Source organism: Amblyomma maculatum, chromosome 1 (assembly GCF_055883805.1).
Source record: "Amblyomma maculatum isolate TAMU_Amacu chromosome 1, ASM5588380v1, whole genome shotgun sequence".
NCBI lineage: Eukaryota > Metazoa > Arthropoda > Arachnida > Ixodida > Ixodidae > Amblyomma > Amblyomma maculatum.
The window spans coordinates 464,915,737-464,924,305 of record NC_139344.1 but is presented as its reverse complement, the minus strand read 5'-3'; the positions used below and the strand labels follow the sequence as shown (position 1 = coordinate 464,924,305).

Below are 8,569 nucleotides of genomic sequence, written 5' to 3'. Positions count from 1 at the left end.
ACTATAAACATTCAAGGCATTCTAGACAACTATATGCCAAAATATATGAGTCACATTATATATGGCATAGAAATGAATTTTGAGTATGTCAAGAATCATTTTTCTTGCCCCCTCCTTTCTAATTACTCTTGCTTCATTAGTGTTGCAAAAATGAAATAATTGTTAAACCTAGCTTGCCATTATTTTGCAAGTATATCATGGGCCCATCTTCCATATATTGTTATAAAGTGAAGCAAATTCCCATATTTTTTTTTCACCTTTCCCACGACTTTTTAGTAGCCTGTATCTATGCGTAATCGAACAATAAACACTCTAATGCTCAACAAAAATATTGATTTATTTATGCCACGCATTACTTTTGATTACTCCTCAGTTCGCTGGTAGAGCCAACGTTTCGAAAAATGGGCTTGTCTTCGTCTAAGCTCAGGCGAAGACAAGTCCACTTGTCGAAACGTTGGCTCTACCTGCGAACTGAGGCGAACCCCCTTTACCCTTGTTCAGTGCTCCATCATACCGTGTAAACCATCTTCTTCCTCTCGTTCTACCAAGGCCGGTGATGGAGATATTTGAGGTAACATGTGCTATCCTAATCAAAAGTAATGCGTGGTATAAATAAATCAATATTTTTGTTGAGCATTATAGTGTTTAATGTTCGATTACGCATAGATACAGGCTACTAAAAAGTCGTGGGAAAGGTGAAAAAGAAATTATGGGAATTTGCCTCAGTTTATAAGAATATATGGAAGATGTGCCCATGATATAACTGCAAAATAATGGCAAGCTAGGTTTAACAATTATTTCATTTTTGCGACACTAACGAAGCAAAGTAATTAGAAAAGAGGAGGCAGGGAAAAGTTTTCTTGACATACTCAAAATTCATTCCCATGTCATATTTCCATGTCATGCCAGACGAAGGCAAGTCTACTTATCAAAACATTGGCTCGACTTGCGAACTGAGGCATGCCCTCTTTATCCTCGTTCAGTGCTACTTCATACCATCACTGGCCTTGCCATTTTTAGACAAATTATTGAGTAGCCGTGCATATCTTTACTTTCTTGCTTCTCCCACCCCTCTGCTTTTCAATGAACCATTGTTAGCAGCGTCGCTCACCAAATCAATCTAATTTAATTTACTATTCATATTTTACAGGTACTTTGGAAAAATGAACCCTTTCAAGGGCCGAGGAAAAGGGCCAGCCAGCGGTATTTCACCGAGGTCGTTGAGCCTGCTACGGGTGTTTTTACACTGGTGAGTTGACCTTTGAATTGATCACTTTCACTGTTATGTGGCTTGTGCTACTGTGATAGCTTATAGCAGTGTCTAGAGTTATTGCACATCTACACAATGCATTAGGATTTCCTTCACTCCTCTTAGTTCAAGGAACCTCATTCCTACATGAAAGGCTTTTTAAAGAAAGTGTTGTTCAGTGTGACTTGATTGATGCACCATTAGGCATGAAAGGCTAAGTTGCAAATTGTGTAGTGCATTAGGATAAAATTAATTTCTATTATAAATTCGTCTGAGAATAAGGCGAGGAAATATTCGGGGGCAGCAAGTAGTTGCTGTGGTAGTTAAAGTAAATGGCAAAAAACCCTTTACTGTGATTATTTCTTGCAGCTCCAAAAATTTGGATATCTGTACTTGATGAGATTTGAAGCAGGCAATGTGCAAAACGACCAATTATGTAGCAGTCAAAGGCGAAATTTCTAACCTGTGAGTTTTCCGGCTCTCGATTATTTCGACATTTGCATGGAACCACAGCAATAGTCATAGAACCAATGTTCTAAGTTTTTCAAACCTTTTATATTCGCCGCAGTGCTGCTGCAAAGAGCCGAACCACTATATAATATGCAGAGTGGAAAGTCAATAATTCAGAATTCAAGGGGGTCGAAAATGTGATCAGGCAGAAACTTTAATCCAGAAAGGAGCCTAATAAAAGCAAGTCTATTATCATCAATGGGTTCATTCAGTACATACGAATGGCTGCAAGCTCTTACTGTTCTGAGATATCGTCCACTGCCAAAGCTTGCACTGCTCAAAGTTCACAGAGCTCACATGTGCTTGCTTTCTTCGCAAATACAACAATCTTGATAAATTCATCATTAAGAGATGAGGTAAGTGCTTAGAATTTTTGAATAACCCTATGAAACTGACTCAAATTACCGACATTCTAGTATAAATTAAGAAGAAGAAATGACATGGGCAGGAAATGTAATGCCAAGAGAGGATAACCGATGGTCGCTGAGGGTAACTGGATTCCAAGGGAAGGAAAGCGTAACAGAGGGGCGGCAGAAAGTTAGGTGGGCGGATGAGATTAAGAAGTTCGCAGGGGTCAAATGGATGCAGCTAGCACAGAACCGGGTTAAGTGGAGAAATATGGGAGAGGCCTTCGCCCTGCAGGGGGTACAATCAGGCTGATGATGATGATGATGAAACTGACAAGAACTGCCAAGAACATACCGCATCACAGTACTTTTGCCTAATGAACGCTCTGAATATTATTCAAAACCATGTGCCAAGGACCATTGTTTTCCTTTTACTCTAGTGTTCTGCTTTTGCACACATTCTTGGAAATGTTCAAGAAATGATTTAGATTTGTGAGTGCCTTCGCACACATTTCTGAAGTGCAACGCAGTAGCAGTGGCGGCCTTTCACAGCTATAACAGCCATGTTTTGAAAGTGATTAGCTACATGAACTACAAGACTATGCAGGGAAGTGTCCCACAAAATGTGGTCGTTCAGTGAGCTCAAAGAAAAAATATGTAGCGCAAAAAGACATGGACACAAGCAGGAGAGACATGCAGTGCTACAAATGTTTATTTTAGTAAAGAAACGTTTTTATACGTTCATATCACAGTGGACCATCAGGCTTGCACTAGCAAAGCGTATCTGACAGATACACAAGTTCCCTTGACAACAGTGCGACCGAAGGGTTGCTTGCATAATTTTCTTTCGAAAGGGGCGATCCACTGGGCTTCAATTATTTCACGTGCTAACCTGTTTTTATGCACTTTTAAAATCACACGTTTTCTGAGATTGGGAATGCATTCACACACATGGAATTGGGTCGATAAACCTTTCCCGCACATGCTCTTAATGCCCAGCCCATGGTCCCAAAGCTTATCACTCAAGCATCTGCCCACTTGTGCTACATATTGTTTGCCACAGCTCATAGGAGAGATAAATTGGATAGACAACATTTTCAGTGCAATAAATGGATTTTTCTTCAAGCCTTATTGTGCAGCTAACTGCCTTATTGAGTTTTGAAAACGTTTTCGTGCACAGATGTCTCAACTTATGAGGAGGCGAAAAATAGAACTCTGCCACTGGGTTGCTGGGCTCAAAAGAAAATAGCGCAGTGATCTAGAAGCAGAGCGGGTTTTTGGGCTCCTAACAAGTTGGGTCGTCTGTGCACAAAAACGTTTTCAGAGCTCAATAAGCCGGTTGGCTGCTGTACAAGGAAGCGTGGGGAAAATTTTGTTTATTGCTCCGAGAGTGTTCCCTACCAAATTCCTCTCCCATGTGACAAACAATCTGTAGGAGAAATGGGCAGGTGCCTGAATGATAAGCATCGGGACCATGGGCTGGACGTAGAAGAGCATGTGCGGGAAAAGTTTGTCGACTCACTGCCATGTGTGTGAATGCATTTCCTATCTCAGAAAACCTGTGGTTTTAAAAGTGCATAAAAACAGGTTAACACGTAAAATAATTGAGGCCCAGGGATTGTCCCTTTTCAAAGAAAATTATGCAAGCAGCCCTTTGGTCGCACTTTGTCAAGGGAACTTGTGTATCTGTCAGAAATGCTTTGCTAGTGCATGCCTGATGGTCCACTGTAATATGAAGGTATAAAAACCTTTCTTTACTGAAATAAACATTTGTTGGAAGTTCGTACTGTGTGTCTTAACCGTGTGTGCATGTCTTTTTCTGCTATGCTTCTTTCCTTTTATACCATGAACCAACAAGCCCAAGCATCTACCCTTGAGTGAACTCACAGTGGCAGGTTTATTTTGGGTCTAAACTTCGTCTAAGCCCATGTTTGCCCTAGGCTTGCAGAACCACTACAGCCATTGTCATCGATTACTGCTTGTCGTCTATGTAAACAATGTGCTAAGACAGTCAAGCATCAGGACGGAAACAAAACTGCGAATCTCTTGCTCCACCATGTTGGCAATGGGAAGTTTATGTAAAGTCATGCTTTTTTACAAAATTTGATTTTTCTAACCTTCCTGCAGCCCTAGTGAATCTGAAAAGTTTGTTGTCGGTCTTGTGGCGGTTGCAAATGTGCCTTGCGGGAGGGACAATTTGTTTCTCGGTGCTGGCCAGTCGAGTGAGATGGTACTGATGCATTCAACTAAGACTGTGCGCAAATTGCAGCATATGAAGTGCCCCATAAGTGAAAGTTTAACCTTTAGGAATTTTAAGCGTTTGTGTTCTTTAACTGAAAGAATCAGGCAAAGGACGAAAATTGACCAATATAGTTGCCTTCACATGGGAAACATAAAAGTAATTGCATGAATATAATCTCAATGGTTTAGAGATGAAATGGTAATGAAGTGAGAAAATGAAGCCATTCCTTCCGGCAGTGTAAAATGTTTACCTGAACAACGGTACTATACATAATTTGACTGTCATCTCAGCTTTTGTGGTTCATCTCTGTTCAAATTGTTTATTTTCTAATGCTTTGGGAAATAACAGCTGAGATAAGTGGACTTGGAAACAGGAATGTCGGGCTAGCTTGACAAAATCACAATCTCTCGCAGAATCAGGGAAGAGGCTGGACAAAATGACTCAAAGTTCATAAATATGAATTGGAAAGATTTCTGTTGTCTCGTTTTATAGAAATTACTGGTATGCAATGAGGTTAACAGAGGTTGCCCACATGTTGAATGTTTGTATTTTTTATATCCGAAGTTAGTTTCAGCATATGTTGGATGCTTTTCTTATGGCCCCATATTGTTTTATTTAAATACCCTTAATATGATCATGTATCTAATATGAGTATTCGTCATATTTTGTTTTCTAGATACACCATGCATGATTTTGGGAAGAATCTGCGAGCAGCAATCTGCAAGTTCAAAGTGTATTTTTACATTACATTTTAGCGCATTTATAACAATAAAGGTTTTTTGAAGGTGCTAATTTTTGTGACTTCTTTAAAGATATTCGGCGAGTCAGTCTGCAGCTTGACAGCAGCAGCAGTGGAAGTCCTTGATTAAAAATAAAAAGGAACAGATCCAAATGACAAAGAGAAGCAGTTGAACTTTGCTCTTGAGGCTCGATTTCAGACCGGCACAAAGTTTAACTTAAATTTTGCTCAGCTTCTTACAACCGAGGCTATAGGAAATTCTAAATAAATGTGTTTTGGATTCAAATAGCTGAAATGATATTCAAGGATTCTTATAGGTTTATGTTGATGGATTAAATATGCTTTATGTTGAACGATAAAAAAATGTTGAACTGATGCTGTACTGTACAAAAAGTGCTTAATGTCATTGGACCGTGATGTGAAAACATGTCAAGTTGTCATATTGACGCTTTAAATGTATTTCAAACTGACACAGCAACCGTCAATATGACGGCACATTGTACAATGGCACATTGATGACTTCGTTGTATTCCTGGTTCACAAGCAGTACGTCAAAATTATTAACAACACCATCATGTGGGAATGACAGCCAGCCATCATACTGACGGCATAAGTGTATTATACCAAATAATGAAATGAACCGTCATTTCAGAATGACGATCAATTGTCATATGTACAACTTAAGTACATTATATCGAAATAAAGAAATGCACAGTCATTTAAAAATGATGGGCAATTGTCATATTGACGGCTTAAATGTATTCCAGTTTGACAAGTAAACATCAAAATGACTAAAAGCACCATAAGTTGAAATGACGGATAATGCTTGGAAATAGAGCTGCCAAGAATTTTCCGTCATTTTGACCAATTTTTTTTGCAGTGTACGTTTAATGAAAAAGATAAGAGCGCATTTAAAGGCCGCATTCGCCGTCGCTTTTGTGGCGCATTGGATCCGCACCATACCATGTACCTGATTTCAAGATATGTGTTTGATTCCTGTAGATAGTTTTTCATTTTTTTCAATTCACAACATATAAATAAATTACTACCATATTTTCTTGTGTATTTTCCCCCTTAGGTTGCATAATGCCAAGTTTTCGCCGCCACCATTTGATGGCGCAAGCTGGGGCCCCGTCTCTCGGTCTGCCGTGAGGTCCCACGGTCACGTGAAAGGTGATGTATGGAGGCGCCACGACACGCCAAAAGATCGAAGTGCTAGCAGTATTGCTTTCGCAATAAAAATGCACGGGCCTGCTACTCGCTCTGTATCTGAGCCAACTCCGCTGCTCCGTGCGGACAGAAGAGAAAATAGAGCATAAAGAAAATAAAGAGGAAGACAAAGACGCGCGTCGCAACAGCCGCCGTCCACCACTGAAACGATAGCGGGTGCAATGACGGCCTACAACCTATAAAATTAGAGTGGCAAGCTAGCCCCCACCGCGAGACCCAGTGACCTACCTACCCAACACACCTGCCCTTTTCATACTTAGCCACTCAAAGACCGGGTGGCGCAGCAGGAGCCAGCGGCGACGGACGCACTCCACTTGGGCTCCGCAATTTTCTTATTGCCTTGTCGTGGCGGAGGGGCTTGCGAAACTCAATGAAGTCGTGAGCTCTGCTGTGTAGGGCCACCCAAGATAGACAGGTCACGGCAGAGAGTTCTGACAAAATGTGATTCACTGGAGAAGGTAATGGCAACCCACTCCAGTATTTCCTGCCAAGAAAACCCTATGGCCAGTCACAATACCATTATCGATATGGCGCCGGAAGATGAGCCCCCCAGATTGGAAGGCGTCCCACATGTTACTGGGGATGAACAAAGGGCGATTCCTAGTAGCTCCAGGACGAATGAAGCGGCTGGGCTAAAGCCAAAAGGACGCTCAGTTGTGGATGTGTCGGGAAGCGACCGGAAAGTCCGATGTTGCAAGGAGATATATCACATAGCAACATGGAATGTAAGATCTATGACGCAAGGTAAACTGGATATCGTCAAGCGAGAAATGGACAGATTGAACATTGATATCTTGGGTATCAGCGAGCTCAGGTGGACCGGAATGGGAGAATTTAACTCCGGCGACCATTATGTCTTTTATTGTGGGCACGAATCCAAGAGAAGGAATGGGGTCGCTCTCACAGTAAACAGAAGAATGGGCAAAGCAGTGCTAGGGTACAACCCCAAAAACGACCGAATGATTTCACTTCGGATCCAAGGTCAGCCTTTCAACATAACAGTTATCCAAGTCTATGCACCGACCACTGCGGCTGAAGAAGCTGACGTTGAGAGATTTTATGCGGACCTACAATGCCTTTTAGACCGCACCCCATCATCAGACGTCGTTTTTCTCATAGGAGGCTGGAATGCTAAGGTCGGGAGTGAAGAAATATCCGGAATTACAGGCAAGTTCGGTCTTGGTGAGCCAAATGAAGCTAGGCAGAGGCTAGTAGAGTTCTGTCAAGAAAACAACCTGACGATAGCGAATACTCATTTTCAACAGCACAAGAGGCGCCTGTACACATGGATTTCACCGGACGGTCTGTACAGGAATCAGATCGATTATATTATTTGCCGGCAGAGATGGAGAAGCGCTATACAAGCAGTAAAAACAAGGTCTGGGGCCGATTGTGGCACCGATCATCAGCTTGTTGCCAAAATTAAGCTTCGATTGAGGAAAACGCAGAAAACTAGAAGGCCTTTCAGGTATGATCTGGATCAGATTCCATTAGAATATGCTGTGGAAGTGAGGAATCGATTTCAAGAATTAGATCTAGAAGACAAAGAGCCCGAAGAGATGTGGACTGATGTTCGTGATATAATACAAGAAGTTGCCACTAAGGTAGTTCCAAAGAAAAAGAAATGCAAAAAAGCAAACTGGTTATCTGAAGAGGCTTTGCAAATAGCTGAGGAAAGGAGGATGGCAAAAGGTATGGGGGAAAGAGAAAGATACAAGGTTCTCAATGCGGATTTTCAGAAAATAGCAAGGAGAGATAAGAATGCCTTCCTGAACATACAGTGTCAAGCAGTTGAGGAGAACTGCCAATTAAGGAGCACAAGAGCTCTGTATAAGACAATCAAAGATATCAAAGGAAGCTTCTGTGCTAAGCTGGGCGTGATAAAGGACAAACGAGGCAAGGACCTCACTGAAGCCTCAGAGATAAAGACGAGGTGGCAGGAATGCACAGACGAACTGTACAAAAAGGACCCGGATGTGCAAACCCAACATAGGACGGTTGTGATTACTGATCTCGAGCCGGGCATCCTGAAGAGTGAAGTTGAATGGGCCTTAGCCAGCCTTGCTAAGAACAAAGCTAGCGGAATTGATGGTATTCACGCTGAGTTGCTTCAAAACCTCAACCACGACGCTGTTAACACACTGCATACATTATGTCAAAAGATTTGGACAACCCTGCAGTGGCCACAGGATTGGAGGAGGTCAGTTTACATCCCCATTCCAAAGAAAGGCAGTGCCAAAGATTGTTCCAAC

At 41.7% G+C, this 8,569-nt stretch overlaps 1 long non-coding RNA gene across 1 annotated transcript; it reads left to right on the top strand.

Annotated features, from left to right (window-relative positions):
- Positions 1-1,558: 1,558 nt before the first annotated feature.
- Positions 1,559-5,137, top strand: LOC146209857 (uncharacterized). The gene is made up of 3 exons (XR_014703483.1): positions 1,559-1,714; positions 1,818-2,115; positions 5,025-5,137. It is a non-coding gene; the product is annotated as an uncharacterized LOC146209857 (long non-coding RNA).
- The last annotated feature ends 3,432 nt before the right edge of the window (positions 5,138-8,569 follow it).